Here is a 24,315-nt window from a genome sequence, read left to right as displayed (position 1 = left end):
TTAAGTATTATTCGTTTTTTTGTTGTTGTGTGTGTGTGTGATGGTGGTATGTGTATAGCTATAAGAATACATTTCCTAATGGGTAGTATTAAAGTACGGGAAATGTTTTCTTATGAGAATTTCCTTCAAGAAAAATTATTCATAAAAACATAACTTGAAAGAGTGTTAAGAGAAAAGCTGGTAAAACAATTAAAACTTTTTTGGGGGGTGGGGAATAGAAAGCTTTGAAACTGATCAGACTTTAAAAAATTGTTTTAAAAATTGTGTCTTTAAATATAATTTAAAAATTGTAACACATCTTTTTGCTTTTTAAGGATTTCTTTTATATGCTTATCCTGTATAAGGTTTTTCTAACGTGAAAATGTTGATCTAAATGTTAATTGATACTTTTTCCAGTATATGCTAAAGAATCTGTGCTAGGGCAGAGAACAACCAAATTTTATCTGGATTTGACTAGGCCCTGATAGTAAGATCTAGTCAGATTGTGCTAGATAGTTCAGTTTCTTGAAACTTACTGTGATAGGGGGAAGTGGTTTACTTACTACAAGTCCCAAGATGCATTGCGGTTTTTGCCTAACTCCAGAATAGAGCATTGCATGCTGGGACCTGTAGTTGATTTAAACAGTACAGGGAACCCTTCTCTCCTGTCTACTCCATTTTATACACAGCTTCCCAAGCCTCTAAGAACTTTCTGCTAAGTAAAGTTTGATTGCTAATATCATGGTTATTACGCTGCTGATATTCTAAAGTGGGTCTTCAGAAACACCCTAGTGTATTAGTTTACCTTAGATGAGTTTGCTGTTTTTTTAAGTCAGTTACTGTAAGATTTACATGTAAAATAGCGTACGTGTGTATATAGAGTCAAAACTTGACTTCGCAGTTGTAAATTTTTTTTGTCTGTGACGATATAGGTCCCTATAATTACAGCATTAACTGATTGCTAGTGTGGGCATTAGAATTAGAAGACTATTATTGTGGGGCCGGATATGTATGCTGTTCTCTTTTCTTTGAATGGGGACAATTATTCAGTAAAGTTGGACGGAAGGGTATTTTTGGTGCCAGTATTTAAGCTCAGAGTTTTTTATTCTTCTGTAATGATTGTCAACATCTTGAATCTCAGTATTCTTTAAATGGAAGACAGACTCCTGAAAATAAATGTGATTTTAGTGTAAATTTAATACTCAAAGGTATAGGCTGGAAGGTAGAGAAAAAGGGAAGGTTTCTTTAATAATTTGTTTATATTTTCATTTGTAAACTTAAAATTTCTGTCCTTTTGAGAGTTCTAATACTTTCACTTTATTAACTACTGTCAGTGTTGTTGCGGGGATTAAACGTTAAAATCTGTGAAAGTGATTAGCACAGTTCCTGGCCCATAATGAAGGCTCAGTAAATGTTTATAGAGTTAGCAATAGTGGTGGTAGTAGTGGTTATTGTTATTTTAAAAAATATTATGCTTTACATTTTTAACTCTCTTTTTACATTATTACTTGATCAGAAACCCAGGATGTTCTAACAAGGCCTTGAGATTTTTGGCCTATGGTAATGATGTGGCAATTCCCTGGAATTTTTTGCTGTACTTAAAATGTCTTTGCACCTCAGTTTCTCCCTCAGTGATAGATGCCTGAGGTCAGACAACCAGCCAGTAGCAGAATTTTCACCAGGATTCAGCTCTGCCTATTCAGTACTCTTTGCCACTGTGCCATGGCCTTTGGTTGACTTTGGAGAGTTCAAAAGATAATGAAAATTTCTTTGTTAATAATGTTTGCACTGTTAGAACATCCAAACTAGTTGACTAATGAAAATAAGATGCTGCAAAAATGTTCCTCGTGTCACGGTGTATGTAACCTTGGAAAAATTCTGTTGTGTTTAGAAGCATGAACCAGTCTGTCACCACAGTTCACAGTGTTATAGGATTGATGTATTGGAGGCCAGTGAGCAGCAGCCCCAGAAAGAAAATGTAGTTTCAGGTCTGTGGGTTGTACTTAAAATGTTAGGTTCAAAGAAATCATACGTCTTTATATTATTTTTCTCTTTTAGGACACTAACTTCTTTTAGGCTCTTGAGATTGTTCAAGGATATTTTTATCTGCATGGCTTTTAGCTTTTTGAGAAGGGAAAGGGACACCTGGGAATACTGAAAAATGTAAGCATAAGTTGTGGTTTGTGTGCCTTAGAGTGTATGTAGAATCAGGGAAGTGTCTTTCTTATCTGCTTCGCCAGTCTCTACTCTAGCAGAGTTCCTCAAATGTTATTACTGAGGGCTGCTGTGTTTATTTAAGAAAACTCTGCCTTTAGTAGTAATTATTTAAGTACTTGTTTATACAACAACCCATTCCACTATAATAATACTAACCTTTTTTTCCTCACAAACGTGAACTGAAACTTGTTAATGTTTGCATACTAGACATGAGATAGATTCTTTAGCTGTGTCATAAATTTATGGTATCTGGTCTGATATTCTTCCACATTATGAATGGTTTTATTTACTTCATGTTAACTCGTCTTTTCAAGATGTAATATTAAAATGATATTAATCAGTGGTTACAAAGATGTTAAATTCAAAGGGCTAAATGTAAGGGAGAAAATGGTCTCTGGTATTAATTGGCCAGTACAGGAAGTTTGGATGAATTCTGTTCTACATTTTATAGTGTGCACACTTGTGTGATTCCTGAAATACTATAGTTAGATATAAGGAGAGGAAACAAGGAGAGTAAAACTGGGCAGCCATGCATAATTATCTGTAGAGTTCTCTGACACACCTAAATTATTGAGCACAGTTTTCTGTCTTTTTTTTAATGAAATGTCTGAGACCAATGTAAATGAAATGGTTGTGATGGTGTCAGAGGACCTGGCTTTAAGATCAGTCCTGTCACTAGCTATGCATTTGAGAAATTCATCCTAGCTGGGCTTTAGGTTTCCCAGTACTGTAGTAAAATGGGGATAATGGTAAAAGCCTGCTTCACTATGTCGCTAAAAGGATTAGATGAGATAATACTCATGAATGTACTTTACAGACTAAAGAAGTATCAATACATATAAATTGAGTTTTTAATCACTAATAGATGGCTGGATTTTAAGATATTTCTCTATGTTGTGTTAACAATGTTAATATTTAAAAAAATTTAAATATATGAGTTAGAATCATAATTGGTGATCTAGATCCCCCCACCCTCCCACCATGGCCAACAGACAAGTTCTTAGCATGTGTTCACAGTGTAGTTCTTGACAACGTGCGCTGATGCCTTTGTGTGTATATATCATATATATAAAAATATCACAAATGTACTGGTGTGTTACAGTAATGAAAAGTTTCAATTATGGGTTTTTATATTGAAAAATATTTTTATGTGTTAATATACAAACATACACAAATATACATATTTGTTCTTAGAGAAATGGCATAGGTATAAGACTTTAAATATTTGGCAAGTTGTGAACAGTTTTTGTATTTTAAAGTTATCTATTATAATATTATTAATAATAATTAACATTTGCTGAGTGTTTATTATGTTTAGTACTAAGCTTTTTTACATAAAGGATCTCATTTAATTTTAATCCTCACAGCAATATTCTGAGGATTTACTGTTATTATTCTATTCCCATTTGACAGATGAGGAAATGAAGGCTTCCCTGGAATAACATAGGTAGCAAATCATACAATCTTACCTCAAGCCCAGGTTTGATTCCAGAGCTCCTCCTCTTAAGTGTCTATAATGCTGTACTAAACTGTGCAATTCCCACAGAAACCTAGCAAGTGAATTACTAAAGAAGTTTTTCAATCTACTGAAATGGCCACAGCTACGACATATCATTTTAAGAATGTTTCATCTGATTTTGGTTGGGTTAGGTTGAATGTTTTGGAAGTAGTAAGCACTGCAATGGATTGGAAATGAAGGCATTTGGGATAGTGTATGTCCTGTCCATCATTGTATGCCCATTGCCAAGCACAGCGCCTACTGTGGAGTGGGGTCTAATACCTATTTCTTAAAGGTTAGAATTTGGGCACGGGAGCACGATAGGTTATTTTATAAATTTTTTTAGTAGGTGCAGATAGATTACATTGGCTATTTCAATTAGTTGTTATTTAACGATCAACATTTTAGAGCGTTTGATGGTAAGTGTCCTTTCTTTTAATATTTAATGTTATTTTAATACTTTAAAAATATTAAAAGGCAGAGCATTGGAGTTATAAAAGTAATACTTGCAATATAGATATGTGTAAAGTAGAAGACTAAAGTTATCCCATTCTCACCTACTTAAAAATTTTCCTGTGTATAATGTATATGAATTTTCAAAATAAGTAGAATCATACCATAATACTCTCTTGAAGTTTACTTTTTTCAGGTGGCTATGTAAAAAACTTGCTTGTTTTTGAACATAAGGCTCAGGTGGGAAATGGGAGTGAGGTTGGAAGGAGAGAGGTGGGTAAGATTTGTACATTAAGATTATAAACCTAATGCCCTAGACTGATTATTACCTATGGGGCAGAAAGCATTTTAAGTTCTTTTTACTTGCACCTAATGCCTTAGAAATGGCCATTGTTATTTAAAAAATTTTAAAGTCTTAACTGATGTAAAATGACAACATTGTTTTCTGTGCTGCACAAGTAATTTAGAAAGTATCATTTCAGAATTAAATTCTGCTAGTTTATTCTGGTAGTTATTTATAAAGAGATCAGTTGTGGTTTCAGATAACTTTTTTTTTTAAACTGGTAGTCTCTCTTCCTGGTTGTTAGGAGGGATTCATTCAACATTTTCACAGTAAAGTAGAGTTTTAAAACCAAGAAAATGCTTGTGTTGTTTTAATTAGTAACGGCTCAGACCAGTACTGTTTAATGGGCATCCAGATATCCTGCCCAGGAATTAGTTCTTCATATGAGTAGTGTTGGTGGAACTCACCTTCATCCCTATCCCTACTTACTCAGCCACCTTCAAATGCTATACTGGTAACCCAGCATTTTTTAAAGCAGTAAAAAAAGGTAAATTATTGGAAGTGCTGATAATTTATTGAGTGCCAATAATTCATTTTTCTGGTGTTACATATATTAAAAAAAAGCATACTCAAGACATTATAATCTGCATTAAATATCTTTTGATTCTGGCTTTGAGAGTTTTGACTTGTTGATAAGGTTGTTATTCATAATTCACCTTTGTAATTTTTAAATTAAAAAATTTTATTTCATAGGTAATAAGTTTTTCATTATAGAAGTTTAAAAAAATTCTAATTCTAGAATGTGCTCCTATCTAAGGTGATTTATACTTCTTTAGACCCATATTTAGTGAAGTGCTAAAGCATGGCCTTAACATTCTAAGAATTGGATCTGGTAGGGTGTAGCAGTTAACTAGTTTTAACAAGCCATGTTAAGGTTATTTCTTTCTTTCTTTCTTTCTTTCTTTTTTGGTTATTTCTTGTTGATAGCATTCATGTGTGCTTTTCATTTTGTGTGGCTCAGACCATGCCCTAGAGAGTATTTTATTATTTCTCATGATAATTTTATAAGTGTACAAAGGACTCAGTTCATGTCATGGACGGTGAAACTGAGAACGGTAAAACTGAGGCAGAGACAAGAATTTGAGTAAGTTAGTAGCAGAGCCGTAATTTTCCGACTTTCATATTCTGGTTTTGGTCTTCTTAACCTGTAGTATCCAAACTTTTAAATATTATGGCCCCCAGTAAATGTATACTTAGATATAATTTACTGAACCTAGTATTGTGTGTATGTAATAAAACATATAGGAAATTAGAAATTTTTGAAAGGATGAGATTTAAAAATATAATTTGTGTTTCCTCCCACGGTCCTCTTCTTTCCCCCGGGTGGGCACACCCACTTGGAGACTCGCAGTGGAGATAGACTATTCTTCTGCAGAAGAGGTAGCCATGGGGACACCTGGAGGACCGTTGGTACAAGGTGTGGGGCTTTTAAGTTGGAGCGATCTTTTACAGCTTTTTAATTTTAAAGAAACAGCCTTTCTTTCCGTGAAGGCTGAATGGTCGAGAGTAAAGGCCTTGAGAGAGGTTAGCTTAAAAGACAAAAATATAGGCTTTATTTGTTTTCTTCAGAGTTGTCCAAAGGGAAAAGGCTGGCCTACCCTGAGCTCCTGCTCCCACTGTGGAGATGGCTGTGGCTTTTTCTGTTGTTGTCAGGCAGTTTATAGAACGCAGGATAGCTTGGTAAGCGTCTTCTCTGTGCCTGATATGACGTAACATTGTGGAGTATGCAGCATGCATGTTAAGTACAAGTGGTTGTATTTGGCTTGTTGCTGCAGCATTTTTGAGGCTATCTGAAAAAGCAATTATCACTCGATAGAGTTGGATATGTGCAAATTATTGAAATCATCATTTCATGAAGACCAAACTTTGTAACTTGAATTATCCTGTTTAGTATTTGTTTACTCCCCCTCCCACCCCCCAGAGCAGAATTCTTTTTCTGAAAGGAACAGATGCCGTTAGCTTATCAGGACCTGATACTAAAAAGCCCACAAAAATCTTTGTGCTGCTTATTTTCTTTATTTAATCTATATGCAAAGCATATTGTAATTTTTGCTGTTAGAGGGTTTTAAGGTGATGGTTCCTCCCCACCCTTTTTGTGCTCAGGAGAGAGAGATCAGGAATGCCAAATTGACAACTTGGTATAAAGAAATAATGACCACTGAAATAAAACAGGAGTTCAAATAAAAAGCAAACCAGATACAAATGTAGAATGAAAATATCTTTTAGTAAAATGTTAGCATGCTGTACTTGGAACAGATGCCACATTAATTCAAAAGAGAGCCCAGAAAATGTGGCAACTTTACGATGTCAATGGAGGGAGCTGCAGTAGTTCCTGTTCTCATTGTGTCAGGTTCTTAGTACCTCCAGGTCCAGTCCTGTTTTTCTATTTATTTTCTGTACATGTTACATGTTAATATACAAATATTAAATCCATGCTTAATATTTTTATTTGTTATTATTAAATACATTGTCATATTAATAGATATTAGTATAAAAGCCCAATAACTTGTAATCCAACAGTAATGATTCTTGTTTTAAATATGCATATCAACATTTGTAGAATCCGAGGCAAAAATGGGCTTTTCTACGCACCCTTCAAGGCGCATTTATGATAATAAGGTAGTCTAAGAATTGAGACTTTCAAAGAGGCTTACTGCTTTTTGAATGTGGAATTTGGACAAGTTACAAAATTATGAGAATTTTGCATTTTTTTCTCATTTAAATTTGTAGTTATCATTGGACATTTGTTATGATTTTTAAGTAGCTTAGATTCATTCATTCCTTTTGCTGTGTTTTTTATGGTGTTTGGGAAGAGGATGAAAGGGTGATGGAAGGGTACTATGCACACTTGGGTACTTCCAGAGTGACATTCATTTTATAGAAGATTGCACAGGGACATCTCTGAATTGCCTGTAACTTGCAGTGCATGGTTAGTGTGTCTGGGTGTGGAGGGAGATGGGCTGGGGGCTCTTAACCTGATTTACAGTGTGCCACTTCCTGAGCAGTGCAGTGATCTAATCACTAGGGGCATATCTTCTGTGCCTGTAAAGAAGTCTGGTGCGCATGCTTAGAAAAGCACTACTAGTTTTCTCTCAGTCAAAGCATGAAGGCTTACAATTTACTCATTTTGTGAAAAGGTTAAAAGTTTTGTTTTCATGCCATTCAAGACAAGGGAAGTTTTTAGCATGGCAGTAGAGCACAGTGGTTAAGAGTATGGGCCAGTTAAGAGTAAGAGTATGCATAGGCTCAAATCCTGGCTTTGCTCTGCGCAATCTGGATTTGTATTAGCTCTGTGACAGTGGCCAAATCACTTCACCTGCTGTGCCTCTGCTTCAGTTTCTTCACCTGTAAAGTATGAATACATAATAATACCCTTTTTCTGAGGTTGTTACGAGGAATAAATAAGTGCCTGACACATAGTAAGCACTAAATAAATGGTAGCTGTTTTTAGCTATTATTACTTAACCTTAATTCTGGATTCTTCTTCCCTCCTCAAGGCTTGAGACAAATGTTGCATAGTGGGGAAAGAGCCTGAGCTTGGAGGTCGGACCTCTGGTTTGGAATCTTAGTGCAACCACTTAAAGTTGCGTGTGTGACCTTGGACTAATTATTTAAGCTCTTCTCAAAAAAGATGTCTCCTGTACATGCTGTATAACAAGCATTGTGCTGTTCACTTGGACTTCATTTTCTTTACTGATGACATAGGGATGATAATACTAACCTCTTTGGATTGATATGAAGATAAAATGGGGAAGTCTTAGGACACTTTATAAGCAATAGCTGCTATTATCATTGCTATTGTTACAGTCCCTCTAAAAGTTTATGGGAAAAGACTAAATATGGAACAACTTAGGAAGAGAGGAGAGTTTTCTTCCTGAAACGTCATTAGAAAAGGTATGGATGGGAAAAGTGATTTAATGAGTTCTTGTTTGTGAAAACTGCTGAGAGAAATATAGAATACATGGGAGGGTGTCAGTTATTACAGAGACTTTAAAAAGTATTTTCAGGGCACATTATATTTATTAAAACTCTTAGCGATGAAAGATTTTTTTGCACCAAGTTACTGGTGTTTATAGTAGGTCACTTAGCACCGAGGCAGTAGTAGATAAGGCATTATAACTCACAAGTTCAAAATACTGATCAGCTGGTCAATCCGTTGGGCCTGTGGCTCAGGACAAATTGCTTGTGTTTAATCCTTGAGAACGTATGCTTGGTCTAAGAACTAATGGAAACAAATGTAGAATCCCAGAGATATAAAAGTGGCATACAAATGCTTTCTAGTAATGATGGACACAGTTTATTTGCCTTCTGATTTTGAGCATTTTTCCTTTGTGAAACTTCCTCTCATCTGGTGCCTAGTCTTTTCTTCCAGTGATTGTTATTTTCTTTCTATATTTAATCATCATATGTTGAGCCTAGAAACTGGGCCTGAGAGCAGGTTGATTGTGAGAAAAGCCACACTTTAAGTCTCTGCCTTACAGTGATCTCAGAATTAAGATTTTTTTGGTAAAGAATTTGAGTTTTTAATATATTTTGAGGTTTCTTTAATGTATTTTTTAGTTTTCAATGTATTCATTAGTATGTAGGTATCTGTAAGTGTATCTATAGGTATGTATGTATCTGTCTGGTAAGTGAAACCACTCATTGAGGGAAGGGGAATGATCATTAAGTATGAAATATAATTAATCTTATTCATTTGCTGTCAATTTAGATCTGAAACTTTTTTGGTCTTTGGTCTGTATAGTTTTTTTCCTGAGATTCAACAAGTGTGTTTGAATATAGTATATGTTACCACTAGTGAGCATTTGAGTTAAAAATAGAATAATAGCTTCCATTAACTTTTTGTTCTCATTTACCCAGCTGCACCATTTGATAAAGGCCTAGTAGGTAGATAGAAGTATTTAGTATATTTTATTTTATTTTTTAATAAATTTATTTATTTATTTTCGGCTGTTGGCTTCGTTGCTGCGTGCGGGCTTTCTCTAGTTGCGGCGAGCAGGGACTACTCTTTGTTGTGATGCGCGGGCTTCTCATTCCGGTGGCTTCTCTTGTTGCAGAGCACGGGCTTTAGGTGCACAGGCTTAAGTAGTTGTGGTACACGGGCTTCAGTAGTTGTGGTGCACGGGCTTAGTTGCTCCGCGGCATGTGGGATCTTCCCGGACTAGGGCTTGAACCCGCGTCCCCTGTATTGGAAGGTGGATTCTTAACCACTGTGCCACCAGGGAAGTCCTACTATATTTTATTTTGTCTGTGTTCCTAAAACATTGTTTCTGCTTTCTGAGCAGAAATTCCAACAAGTTTGTTTTGATAAAGTGCTGTACTTTAACTCAACAAATATTTTTAAAAATAGAGCAATTTTAATTTTTTCAATTAAAAAATTATAATACTACTTTACAATAGCTAGAGTAAGTAAAGCTTTGTAGTCTTAGACTTAGTGTAGCATGTGTACTGTGTTTTCTTTATTTCAGCCTGTATGCAGGGCCTATAAAAGTTGCTTCTCTTGGGTGAATGGAATTGTAAAAAGTTTAGAAGTGTATTTCATTTTAACAAATATAGGAGTTAGAAGTGGACCCTATAGCCTCTTTGGGGTTGATTTAAAGAATTACACAATTTTGAAAATCATTTTGTCCCTGCCTGATTTGTAAAAGGTGGGCTACTTATGATAGGGCTGAACTCCTGTTACACTTGTGCAGGAACCTGTCCAGTTCATGATGCATTAGCTACTTTGTAGAGAGATGCTGCCATCGACCCTCCATTGCTTTTCCTCTCCCCTCTTCTTTACAGTCTTTTATGTCTGTACTGTGCCTATGCTATTCCCTGTCTGCTGTGCATCACTCCCTCCAAAGCAACCACCATCTTACTCTATTTCTCTTCAAAACAAAACATCATTGTAATTATTAGTTTTTAAACAGAGAGAGCTGTTATCAATACCTTAAGGCTTAACAGTTTGTGGACCTCTCCATTTTGGGCCCTCAGCCAGGAGTTGAATAATAGCTTAAAATCACTTCCAAAGTAACTTGAGTATTTGTGAACCATTTCATGTCTGGACTAAGGGAGAGAATAGAAAAAGACCTTTTTACCTCAAAAGTTGCTGTATTTTCTGGTAGGGGGTGAGATGGGATCATAGAGGGGGAGGGGGAAGCCTTGTTAACTAAGATAAAGGAAACAGGAAGCATTAATTTGTTAGACTGCCCTTTGTAGTCCTATGGGCCTAATTGGAGAAGGAAAATGGAAATGTTGGTGTTGCTCATTCTGAAAGTATTTTGATTTATTAGTAGAGAGAGGACTAGTAGAATTTCTTTCTTTAGTTTGTAAAATACAAAATATGGTTATGATACCTTGTTATTAGGCATTGATTGCTTTCATTTCATTGTTGGTATTTGCACAATAGCAGACCTATTGTGCAAGTAGCAACACATTTCAGATTTTTCTGTAGTGATTTTGAACTGTTAACTGAATTGTTTTGGTAAGAAAAGTAAAAACTGGAAATCAGCTGTAGTTACATGTAATGGCTGTCTTGGTTTTAAATTTGGTGGCTTCTAAGGTCTGTACCACGCATTGAATCCATTATTCAGTTACACATAGAGAAAAACGTATTTGAGACAAGAGCTTTAACTTTATAGGATTTAAAAAAAATTCTTTTTATGGAAATTTAAAAACATACACAGAAGTAGAGTGAATAGTATTAACAAACCCCACGTACCTGTTAACCGAACTTCAACAATTACCTGTATTTTGCCAAACTTTACAGTATGTGAAACATAACAAGGAAAGTAATTTTATGTTTTTAGAACATGTATTACAGGTAGATATGTTGGTATACTCAAAGGAAAAGTATGTGTGCCAGAATGTTAACTCTTCATACACTGTAAATTTAACAGTGGTAATCATCTTTTAGGATAATGTTGCTTTCATTAGTTTTTTGACTTATTGAAGATATCTGAGCCACCAGCAACTTGATGGAGAACCATGTCTGCTGGAAAGATTTTAGCTTTCTTCTCTATCTTTAGAAACTCAAGATTATTAGTTTTGAATTTACTGTTCTTATGAGTTGCATTTAATTTTATGTGCCCTTGCCTCTCTGCAATGTTTGTGTGGACCACCGGTAATGATCATTTCTAGAGTATGTCAGGCAATATTTAAGTCAACTTAAAGTGGAAATCACTAAACCCTGTTCTATACTTTATCCTGCATATTCTATTTCTATTTTACCCAAATATATATATTTATTGACTAGGGAATACATATTATAACTTGTGAACGTTTGTTGAGGAGGGAATTTTGACTGTCTGCTATCCCTGGACCTGGTAACAGTTTTTAGGATGTTAGAACTTAAGTTTTTGTTTGTTTCTCTTTGGAGGGGTAGTAAGTTGTGCGTGTGTCTCCAGTTGTGGGTCCTGATCATTAATAGTTACTACAAGGTGATGGTAGCCTTATTTCTAAATTTCCTTGCTTTTATTAGTTTAAATTAGACCCATAGGGGTAATTATTCCACGCTGATGCATGAGGAAGCATACATAGTCATTGGTGGTTGTGCATCTAAACCCCTGTACAGTGCATTGGAAAGATATCTTTTAACATTATGATGCTGTTTGGAATACTTGGTGAAAGGAGTGTACTTATTTAACAGGACTCTTAATAAGCTCCCACTATACCAAAGATATCTTTTAAAAAATTATACTTACGAAGACTTTGTAGTATTCCCCAGTAGAGTTCATCTAGAGCAGCAAAACCTTTCTAAAATAAAACTTATTCCTTTAACCGGTATTCATTTAAGTGGGTTTCTCTGTACTTGGTTTCCATGGAAATAGCGAATAGCTAACGTTATTTATAAGGTAGAAGTAAAATAGGGTGCCTAATGGGACCCCATGCTGCTCTGATGAAGAGACTTAGGAAAAAAATCCATGCTCATGGGATTTTTTTTTTAAACAAGGTTAATGGAAGCCCTGATTTCAGTCTTCTGTAACAGAACATATTTTTGGTTTTAAAGGCTAGCATTAATATCAAGCAAACTTCTTTTCTGGTCTGTATTGCTTTCACTTTCAAGTTTTAGGACCACTTACTTATCAGCATGATTGAGGCTTTATGCTTCAGACTCATGTTTCGCTGTGGTTTTTGTTTCAAAAGTTAAAATCCCCAGCATATTGTAGCTGTTTCAATTTCTCACTGACATTTCAAAGTACAGATAAAAAGCTAAATGTTCATTAATGATAGCAGTGATGGTAAAGAATCAATACGTTGGACTACATAGTTTTTTTTTTTTTTTTTTTTTAATGTGAATGTTATGGAACCATTTAGTTTTCAGGCCTTAAGTCAGGGTTCTTTTTCATTAGTGTTGTAGAGCTAAACCTATGTAGTTAGAGAGAAAATATTCTAATTTTCTGTGGGAGATGGAAATGGGGAAAATCTTAATTTCTCTTTCTTTAAAAAGTGGATTGGGCTTCCCTGGTGGCGCAGTGGTTGAGAGTCCGCCTGCCGATGCAGGGGACACGGGTTCGTGCCCCGGTCCGGGAAGATCCCACATGCCGTGGAGCCTGCGCGTCCGTAGCCTGTGCTCCGCAACGGGAGAGGCCGCAACAGTGAGAGGCCCGCATACCGCAAAAAAAAAAAAAAAAAGTGGATTGTTGCCAAAGCCTTTTAAGTGAAATAAATGTTAGTTCTTTTAGTCTTTGAATGGGGATTTGGGATAAACCTTGGCTTTTTCCTCACTGCTGCGGTAAGGCCTACTCTTAGTTTTCTAGGCTTACAGCAAAGCCTTGTGTTTCTTAAGCCCCTTCATGTGAAAGAATATCATTCCCTTTGTGTTTGTGATTGATGTGTGTGTACGTGTGTGTGTGTGTCTCACTAATTTTTTTATAGCCTGAAAGGCACCTGCTCATTTTTTAGCCTGGTGGGTACAGCGGTGCCATATATATATATATATATATATAAAAATAAATTTATTTATTTATTTATTTATGGCTGCGTTGGGTCTTTGTTGCTATGCGTGGGCTTTCTCTAGTTTTTTTTTTTTATCATATGGTTTTTATTCTTCAATTTGTTAATATGGTGTATCACATTGATTGATTTGCATATATTGAAGGATCCTTGCATCCCTGGGATAAATCCCACTTGATCACGGTGTATCATCCTTTTAATGTGTTGTTGGATTCTGTTTGCTAGTATTTTGTTGAGGATTTTTGCATCTATATTCATCAGTGATATTGGTCTGTAATTTTCTTTTTTTGTAGTATCTTTGTCTGGTTTTGGGATCAGGGTGATGGTGGCCTCATAGAATGAGTTTGGGAGTGTTCCTTCCTCTGCAATTTTTTGGAAGAGTTTGAGAAGGATAGGTGTTAGCTCTTCTCTAAATGTTTGATAGAATTCACCTATGAAGCCATCTGGTCCTGGACTTTTGTTTGTTGGAAGATTTTTAATCACAGTTTCAATTTCATTACTTGTGATTGGTCTGTTCATATTTTCTGTTTCTTCCTGATTAAGTCTTGGAAAGAATTTGTCCATTTCTTCCAGGTTGTCCATTTTATTGGCATAGAGTTGCCTGTAGTAGTCTCTTAGGATGCTTTGTATTTCTGCGGTGTCTGTTGTAACTTCTCCTTTTTCATTTCTAATTTTATTGATTTGAGTCCTCTCCCTCTTTTTCTTGATGAGTCTGGCTAATGGTTTATCAATTTTGTTTATCTTCTCAAAGAAATAGCTTTTACTTTTATTGATCTTTGCTATTATTTTCTTTGTTTCTGTTTCATTTATTTCTGCTCTGATCTTTATGATTTCTTTCCTTCTGCCAACTTTGGGTTTTGTTTGTTCTTCTTTCTCTAGCTCCTTTAGGTGTAAGGTTAGATTGTTTACTTGAGATTTTTCTTGTTTCTTGAGGTAGACTTGTATAGCTATAAACTTCCCTGTTAGAACTGCTTTTGCTGCATCCCGTAGGTTTTGGATCGTCGTGTTTTCATTGTCATTTGTCTCTAGGTATTTTTTGATTTCTTCAGTGATCTCTTGGTTATTTAGTAACGTATTGTTTAGCCTCCATGGGTTTGTGTTTTTTACATTTTTTTCCCTGTAATTCATTTCTAATCTCATAGCATTGTGGTCAGATAAGATGCTTGATATGATTTCAGTTTTCTTAAATTTACCGAGGCTTGATTTGTGACCCAAGATGTGATCTATCCTGGAGAACGTTCCGTGCACACTTGAGAAGAAAGTGTAATCTGCCGTTTTTGGATGCAATGTCCTATAAATATCAATTAAATCTGGCTGGTCTATTGTATCATTTAAAGCTTGTGTTTCCTTATTAATATTCTGTCTGGATGATCTGTCCATTGGTGTAAGTGAGGTGTTAAAGTCCCCCACTATTATTGTGTTACTGTCGATTTCCTCTTTTATAGCTGTTAGCAGTTGCCTTATGTATTGAGGTGCTCCTATGTTGGGTGCATACATATTTATAATTGTTATATCTTCTTCTTGGATTGATCCCTTGATCATTACGTAGTGTCCTTCCTTGTCTCTTGTAACATTCTTTATTTTAAAGTCTATTTTATCTGATATGAGTATAGCTACTCCAGCTTTCTTTTGATTTCCATTTGCATGGAATATCTTTTTCCATCCCCTCACTTTCAGTCTGTATGTGTCCCTAGGTCTGAAGTGGGTCTCTTGTAGACAGCATATAGATGGGTCTTGTTTTTGTATCCATTCAGCAGGCCTGTGTCTTTCGGTTGGAGCATTTAATCCATTCATGTTTAAGGTAATTATAGATATGTATGTTCCTATGACCATTTTCTTAATTGTTTTGGGTTTGTTTTTGTAGATCCTTTTCTTCTCTTGTTTTTCCCACTTAGAGAAGTTCCTTTAGCATTTGTTGTACAGCTGGTTTGGTGGTGCTGAATTATCTTAGCTTTTGCTTGTCTGTAAAGCTTTTGATTTCTCCATCGAATCTGAATGAAATCCTTGCCAGGTAGAGTAATCTTGGTTGTAGTTCTTCCCTTTCATCACTTTAAGTATATCATGCCACTCCCTTCTGGCTTGTAGAGTTTCTGCTGAGAAATCAGCTGTTAACCTTATGGGAGTTCCCTTGTATGTTATTTTTCGTTTTTCCCTTGCTGCTTTCAATAATTTTTCTTTGTCTTTAATTTTTGCCGATGTGATTACTGTGTGTCTCAGTGTGTTTCTCCTTGGGTTTATCTTGTATAGGACTCGCTGTGCTTCCTGGACTTGGATGGCTATTTCCTTTCCCATGTTAGGTCAGTTTTTGACTATAATCTCTTCAAATATTTTCTCTGGTCCTTTCTCTCTCTCTTCTCCTTCTGGGACCTCTATAATGCGAATGTTGTTGTGTTTGATGTTGTCCCAGAGGTCTCTTAGGCTGTCTTCATTTCTTTTCATTCTTTTTTCTTTATTCTGTTCCACAGCACTGAATTCCACCATTCTGTCTTCTAGCTCACTTATCCATTCTTCTGCCTCAGTTATTCTGCTATTGATTCCTTCTAGTGTAGTTTTCATTTCAGTTATTGTATTGTTCATCTCTGTTTGTTTGTTCTTTAATTCTTCTAGGTCTTGTTAAACATTTCTTGCATCTTCTCGATCTTTGCCTCCATTGTTTTTCCGAGGTCCTGGATCATCTTCACTGTCATTATTCTGAGTTCTTTTTCTGGAAGGTTGCCTGTCTCCACTTCATTTAGTTCTTTTTCTGGGGTTTTATCTTGTTCCTTCATCTGGTACATAGCCCTCTGCCTTTTCATCTTGTTTATCTTTCTGTGAATGTGGATTTTGTTCCACAGGCTGCAGGATTGTAGTTCTTCTTGCTTCAGCTCTCTGCCCTCTGGTCAGTTGCGGCGAGTGGGGGCTACTCTTTGTTGTGGTGCGCGAACTTCTCATTGCAGTGGCTTTTCTTTGTTTCGGAGTATGGACTCTAGGCACCCGGACTTCAGTAGTTGTGCCACGTGGGCTCAGTAGTTGTGGCTCGCGGGCTCAGTAGTTGTGGCTTGTGGGCTCTAGAGCGCAGGCTCAGTAGTTGTGGCGCATGGGCTTAGTTGCTCCGTGGCATGTGGAATCTTCCTGGACCAGGGCTCAAGCCCGTGCCCCCTGCATTGGCAGGCGGATTCTTAACCGCTGCACCACCAGGGAAGTCCCAGCAGTGTTGTATTGAGAAATGAGGCAGTATGGAACACAGTAAGGTGCTATGATTTTTGTTTAGTTCGTTTTGGTCCTCCTTGGCAGCTTGTGATTATCCGTCCGTCTGGAAGTGCTTTGTGATTATTCCTGGCTATCAGTGCAGCAGGAGTTTTCTTCTGTGTTTTAAAGGCAAGGATTGAAGTGTACTTAGGGCTCCATCAGGGGAGGAGTTTTTGTTTTGTTGTGGGGTGTGTGTGTGTGTGTGTGTGTGTGTGTGTGTGTGTGTTTCTTTGGACAAGCTTCTGCTGCAGTTGTTTTAATCCTGTTGAATATTTGTGTGAGGTGTTTTATCTACAGCAGTTCACTAGTTTTTTTCTGTGCATATTGGTGCTATTTTTAAAAATTTCCTTTATGTGGTAATTGTTCTTCTAGTTTAGCTTTTTTTCGTATATTTTTAAAATTAGGTGTTTACCAATGACCTTCCTTAGTGAGTTTTACTTGAATTATATTTGTGCTTTGGAGACTTAGGAATTGGGGTCTATTATCCCATCTCTGAGAGAACAAGTCCCAGTAGTTGCAGTTAGTGCAACAGAAAGAGTTTTCACAGATGCACTGCTGGGCGTTGATCCTCCTCCTTGGTGCCTATGGTTTACACCCAGAACTCCATTAATGTTAATAGGAGGCCCTTGCTTAAATCCCTGTACACCAAGAGAAATCCAAACTCTTTTGTAATGCTGTATAGATATCTCAGTTGTTTTTTTTTGTTGATGGTAAGAGTTTTGGTCCTGAGGTTAACTGATTATTAAGATAAGAGTTTGAGTTGTCTTGGGATATGGGGTGATTTACTAAGTCTGATCTGTAATTAAGGTTATGTTATGATGATTAGACTCAGAAAACATTTATACCTTTGTGAACTGTGGAAGCTTGTGAATAAGAATTTTTGTACTTTATAACATGATGAAGCAAGATTTCTTCTTTGCATTTATTTTTCTTAATACTTATCCACTACAAAATAAATGATTTTACAAGTTTTTGTACATATTGTAAGAACTTAGTAGAAATTATTTTTTTCATTTGTAAGCCTTTCCACAATTACTCTCTAGCATTTTAAGTCAGCTAATGCTGCTTACGTTTTTCAAGCATATAGGAGCTAATAATCTGCACTGTCTTAGCGTGTGGACACTGCAATCACTGGTCAAGGATTAGATAATCACTGTTTACTACACTTATCTGAATTTTTGGATTTTTGTTACTTTGTGTATAGTCTCATGGAAGGATTCCTGGATTGAGAGCAGTAAACCTGGGTTTTAGACTGGGCTTTGCCTCTTATAATCTTTATAGCTTGTGGCTAGACATCTAGACTTTTTGGACCACTGTTCTTGAAATGAAGGTATGGATCTGGCGCTCTGGGGTGTCCATTCTAGCTTTAGGCTGTTTGAAGGCCCACTTTCCCAGGTACCGTAGGAAATAGAGGACTGCAAGGCAACGGTTCCTAATCCTGGCTGTCCATCAGAATCTTCTGGGGGAAATTTAAATAAAATATAGATACCTGGGCTCCAAATCAGACATAATGAATTCAGAATCTTTAAGGGTAGGGCATGTGAATCTATATATTTTTTGAAGTTTTAGAGTTATCCCGATTCTAAGTTTGAGAACTACTGGTGCAAGACATTATTTCTATTCTACTTGTGTGTGTGTGTCTAGTTAGGGAAATACGACAGGTAAGTAACAGTGTGAGACAATATGTGGTTAAATTCTAAGATGAATGAGAGAGATGATAAACAGTTTGAGAATTCAAAGAAGGGAGAACTGGGAGTTGGGAAGGTCTCCATTAATCATGAGTCTTTATCTGGACCCTAATGACTGGGTGGGATTTGGATAGGCAGAGAAAAGGTGAAAAAAAAGGGTATTCTTGGTATAAGAAAGAGCATCCCCCAAGTGAAAGTTTGGGGAGGAGAACAATTCTGATGAATATTTTAGTCCTTTAGTATTCTACTCTTGCAACTGCTATAGATTTCCTAAACATTTGAGGGAGTGAGCTGTGAAGATATTTGATGGGAGAGAGTGTTCCAGAAGAGTCCTGTGAAGGAAACTTGTTTGGAGTTTCAGAAGTACAAAACAGAGGCCAGTGGCTGCAGCAGATTGAGCAATGGGGAGAGGGAAGGAGATGAGGTCTGAGAGAGTAACAGAGGCCCAAATCACTTAGAGCCTTGTGGGCCATTGTAAAAGACTTCTGCTTTTTCTCTAAGTGTCATGGGAAGCCATTAGAGGATTTTGAGCAGAGGAGTAACTAGCTCTGTCTTGGATTTTAAAATGGTCACTCTGGCTACTGACAGAATAGACTCTGGGGGACAAAGGTGGTAGTGGGGAGGCCAGTTAGGAGGCTGTTGCAGTAATGCAGGTGAAAGATGATGGTGACTTGGACCAAGGAAGTGGAAGTATATTTGAGACAAGTGGTCAAAGTCCATGTATTTTGAAGGCAGAGGCAAGATGGTCAGTTACAGGATTGGATGTACAGTGTGGGAAAGAGAGGAGTCGATGATGACTTTAAGGTTTTGGCCTGAAGGGATAGAGTTGCCATTTTTTGAAATGAGGATGACTCTGCGGAGGAGGTTGGGGGACAGGCAGTCAAGAGTTTAGTTTTGGACTTGCTGAGCTTGAGGAGCCAATTTGACAGGTGTTGAACGGGCAGTTTGATATATGAGTTTGGAAATCAGGGGAAAGGTCTGGGCTAGGTACAAATTTGGGAGTCCCCAGTACAGATCCTTCTTTATAGCTATGAGACTACGTGAGATTACCCAATGGGAAGAGTTCCAAGAACCGAGCCTTGGGGCACTTCAGCATTTTGAGGTCTTGAGAGATGAGAAAGAACTAGCGAAGGAAACCCAGAAGAGTGGCTAGAGAGATTAGGAAAAAAATTGAGGGTGAGTGGTGTCCTGGGAGTCAAGAGAAGAAAGGATTTCAGGAAGGAAGAATGGTCAACTGGGTGAAATAATACTGTTCGAACAGAGAAATGAGGGCTGAGACTTTACTGTTGAGTTTAGCAACAGGGGGGGTCACTGGTGATCTTAACAAAATTGAAGGAGGCAAAAACCCTAATGGAGTGGGTGCAGTAGAGAATGAGAGGAGAGGAACTAGGGACAGTGACTTTGGTTAACTGTTTCAGGGAGTTTTGCTATAAATGGGAGTGTAGATATGGGACAATAACTAGAGAAGTATATGGAGTCACGGGAGGCTTTTTTTTTAGACAGAGGAAACAAAATGATCCAGTAATGAGGGAAAAATTGATGCTTCTTGAGAGCGAGGGGAGAAGTGCTAGAGTGATGCCCATGAGAGGGTAAGGTTAAGAGGGATGGGGGCAAGAGGGATGATTATGATACTGAGGCCTAAAGGACTAAATCTCATTTAGCAGGATTCTGCTTTTTCTTCTGAGCATTTTTTGCCTTTAAATTTATTTCAAACTTACTATATTCTGTTAGAATTAGGAAAGGCAGATAAAAAGCAGTAAAATTTACTGTATATAAAATTAGTGTATCAACTTGGTGTAGTAGAAGAGATTGAATCTTCTGCGTACGGTGACATTTTAAAGTGTCTTTGAATGACAATTATCTGTGCTATTCTAGTCCCTTATCAAAATTTATGATTGAGCACAGACTATAAACTTAATTGTTCAAAATTTGTAATGGGGTGGATTTTAGCCTAATTTAAAACATGATCTAGTGTTGAACTTTTTCTCTGCAAAATTTGTTTATTGTTTAATGTATAGTCTTTATACACAAAGGTTTTAGATGTTTTACAAAAGGTACTTACAAAGTAGTTATTAATCACTTTTGATTTATTGATATTTTAAATTTTACAACCACATCAGAAATTTGAATGATTCATTTCTTTACCAGCTCTGATTAAAGCAGCTACTTGTGAAGTTCTGGAGAGGAGGTGAACAATCTTCAGTTTGCAAAAAATCACATGAAGTTAGGTTAGCAAGATGGTATTCCTCTCTAAAAGCAAAAATAATTTCATTTACTCCAATTTATGTGTTTTGAATGTATTTTTCAAGAACAAGTCTATATTTTAAAAATTTAATAAGCAAATAAGGCAAAAAATTTGAACTACCTTAGCTGCAAGTGTGAAATATGAGAAACAAATTAAGTGGACTTTGAATCAGCTTAACATGAGGAAATCAAACTTGTATTTCAGTCTTATATATTTTGCATATGGATAGTGTAAAAAGTACAAATTTATATGTAAATCTTTTTTTGCTGCTAACTCATTTTTATTAAATTACAGAAATAAAATATATATATATATTTTTTAAATCAGTATCCCAACGGTAGTCAATAATCAGTCTTTAGAAGGAACACTTTGGTAGTTCTGATGCACAGTGTTTAAGAATCACCAGTCTAAAAATAATTTACTCTTTTCTGGGTATCTGAACCTCTGCGAATCTTATTTAAGTTGTGGGTCCTCTTCCCAGAATTCTCATACATTCAAAATTTAGCATATAGTATCACGGAGTTGGCAAACCCCTCTGAAGCCTATTCACGGGGATCCCTTAGGCATAAAGGATCTCAGGTTTTAAAACCTGCCCTAGATAGTTTACTTATGTGATTTTTCTTTAAAACTTTATACGAAGATTTTCCCAAAAGTATTTGGTCAGCATTTATTGTAGTTTATTTCTTAGGAGAGTAACTGCTACAGCTGTTTAAGAGGAAGTGAGGTCTAGTGGAAAGGCCAGTTCAGTCAAAGGAATCTCAGGATCTGTAGATTTCTCTCCAGCTTTACTACCAGCTAGCTGTGTAACCTTCCGGGAAGTCAGTTAACCTCTCGGGCTTTGATTTCCAATGTGATTTCCGCAGTCCCTGCAAGCAGTTTTATGAGTAGTTTCATGATATCATGGCAAAATTCCTTGTCAATTAGGGATTGACTCTGCTGTTTATTTTTGGAGAAAATGCCCCAGAGCTAAGGTGCATCCATTGTCCCTTTTTACTGAATATGATTTTCAGAAGCGTTTATTTGACGATACTTTCTCAAATGCCATATGAGTAAAAGTTAAAATCCTAACCCCACCCTGATCATTTTGAGTTTCAACATATTTTATATATTCTGGGTATAAGCCATTGTTGTTATATGTATTGCAGTTATAATCTCCAGTTCTGTGGATTGCTTTTTCATTCTCGTAAGGGTTTTTTTGGGTTTTTTTGGGTGAACAGAAGTTCTCAATTTTAATTTGATCCAATTTATCTGTCTTTTCATTATATTTTAAAATGACAGTATTTTACTTCCTAATCAACTGTTTTTATCCAAAGTCATTCATTTAACAAATAATGGTGTGGGAGATCGATGCATAATTATCCCCAGCATGAAAGAGCTAATAAGAAATGCCTAATAGGGAAAATAAGCCTGCAACAGAGAGTTAAGAGTCCACTCAGTGAATTCATTCATTTAACAAATATTTACTGAGCATTTACTTCATGTTTTTGTTTGTTTGTTTGTTTCGGCTGCACCGTGCGGCTTGTGGGATCTTAGTTCCCCGACCAGGGATTGAACCTGTGCCCCCTGCAGTGGAAGCATGGAATCCTAACCATTAGACCACCAGGGAATTCCCAAGAACCCACTTGTTAATAACCACATCATTCTACAGATTTTTGCATCATTTTTCTTTTGGTTGGGAGTCATTCTAATCTTGGTGATTAAAATTGCCATTTATATGGACTTTAGAACTTTAAAAAGTGCTGCTGCTAAAAGAAAGGCAGGATAAAACAGCAAATTGGATTTCTTTTGGAAATGAATGTTAACTGCATGAATCGGGGCCCTTTAAAATTATTTTACTGTGTGTTTGGTATGACTGTACATGATTAAATAAAAATTTATAATTTGGATGACATGAAGATTTTTTGAAATATCCCTTAAGGAAATGAGAATTTACATTATACCTATTGGAGTAACATAAGTCAACAAATGTACTGTGTTTAAAGCATAAAGGTGATTCAGGTTTGGAACATGGTATGTGGAGTTTAAATAATTTAATACTTTAATACTAAGGGAAAAGTTTTAATATTTGCTTCCTAAAATTTTTTTTTTTAACTAAAAAAGAAGTTTGGGGCAAGGAAGAGTTAAAAATAAATAAACAATATAGCCTGACATGACCTTGAAATTAACTTAATGGAGTATAGTTAATCTTAAAAAAAAAACAACACACAGTTGATAAAAGCATCACTGAGCATTGGATTGAGATCCCTAAACCTTGATTTTCTTTCTGGCTCAATCACTGATTAACTGTGTGGCATAGGGAAAGTCACTTTTGTGTTATGTGGTTTACAGTTTCAGGTGGTGAGACTTTAAGATTGTGAATGAAAAATTAAATTATGACTATACATATAAAATGCTGTGAATTTTAAGCCTTATATAAAACAAATCCATTTCAAGATTAATTGAAAAAAAGGCCTTTTAAGTAGACCAAACTAAGGGCCAGTGATGTTAGCCTAATTTGTAACATAGAGCAGCAAACAGTGAAAGTTCATTTGTTGGGGATGAGGGTTGTATTTCTGTGTTACTTAGATGAGGTGCATTTCATTTCTCTGTCTCTTAGGAAAGGGAAGCCGTCAACTGCTTAGTTTTTCTTGTCTTGAAAAAGCTGTGGAAAAGTGAAAAAAACTGGAAAAAGAGATCTAACTGCCCTTGAATTCTTTCCTTGTTGTAAAAACTACCTCTTTCTTTTTTTTTTTTCTTTTGGTTTTAAAACTTTGGACATTTTTGTGTGTGTGTGGTTTTTTTTTGTTGTTGCTGTTAAAAATCAGCTTTTGATGACATGTCATAAATCTGTGTTTGTAGTCTAATTCCATTTTCCCCTTCTTCTGTTGTAGGGAGCAAGAGAGCTGAAGGAGAGCCAGTTTCCCCAAAATTGGTAAGTGCTTTCTTCAGGCAGCCATAGTGTGCCTGATGCTAGTTGGATAATAATTCAAATGTTCAGTGACTTTTTTTTTTTTTTTTTGCAAAAAAAGCTCTCTCCCAGAAATGAGAATGAGGCTTTGCTGTTTGTACTGAGTGAAAGTGAATTTTTGTCTAATTTCACGTAGCCAAATCTCAAATGCATTTGTGTTTCTAATAATACTGCTAGGCATGCATGTTCCTGCATTCAGTAACCTCTTAAAATGTAACGGTCCCCTTTGCAAAAAATGTCCTTAATGCAGTGGTTAGGGCTAAAAATTAAAAAATCAGGAAATTCAAACGTTAAGGTTCCCATTGTGTTTTGTATTACTTAATATGCGTTAAATTTGATGGCCTTAGTATATGTGCAAAATGGCTAGGTTAATGTAACTATGGGAACCTTGACTTTGAAATTTGGGACTCTTAAGCATGTATATTACTAAATTTAATGTTGAGTTGGCTTCATGTCTGATATTGCATTTTCAGTGTGTGTTGTTTTGTATAATTCTTGAAGAGGAAAAAAAAGAGAGAAATGTAGCAGTGTGGGGCATAGAGGCAAACACATTTTTTTCCTAGTATCAACTTTAATGTCTACTTTAACAGCTTATAAATCATCACACTTAATCATTTCTTTGAATGTCTAATTCAGATTACACAGGGCAGTCCAGTGTCTAAAGACCAAACAAATATTAATCTTATTTGGAGAGCATGTATTATGATTAAAAAATTAAATTCAAACAAGATAACTGGAATAGGGTAGTCCCCTAATGCAAGACTACTCTTTTTTTTTGTT

At 36.1% G+C, this 24,315-nt stretch overlaps 1 protein-coding gene across 2 annotated transcripts in view; it reads left to right on the top strand.

Moving 5' to 3' along the window:
- PHF21A (PHD finger protein 21A) overlaps window positions 1–24,315 on the top strand; it is a 189,304-nt gene that overhangs the window by 6,904 nt on the left and 158,085 nt on the right. For both annotated transcript variants that reach the window (XM_082659961.1, XM_082659960.1), the window contains exon 2: window positions 23,459–23,499. The gene's annotated coding sequence lies outside the window, so the exon portion shown is untranslated. The remainder of the gene's footprint in view (window positions 1–23,458; window positions 23,500–24,315) is intronic.

This window comes from Grampus griseus (genome assembly GCF_964374135.1).
Source record: "Grampus griseus genome assembly, chromosome: 8".
NCBI lineage: Eukaryota > Metazoa > Chordata > Mammalia > Artiodactyla > Delphinidae > Grampus > Grampus griseus.
Note: the sequence above shows the minus strand (reverse complement) of the source record. Positions and strands in the feature narration are given on the sequence as shown.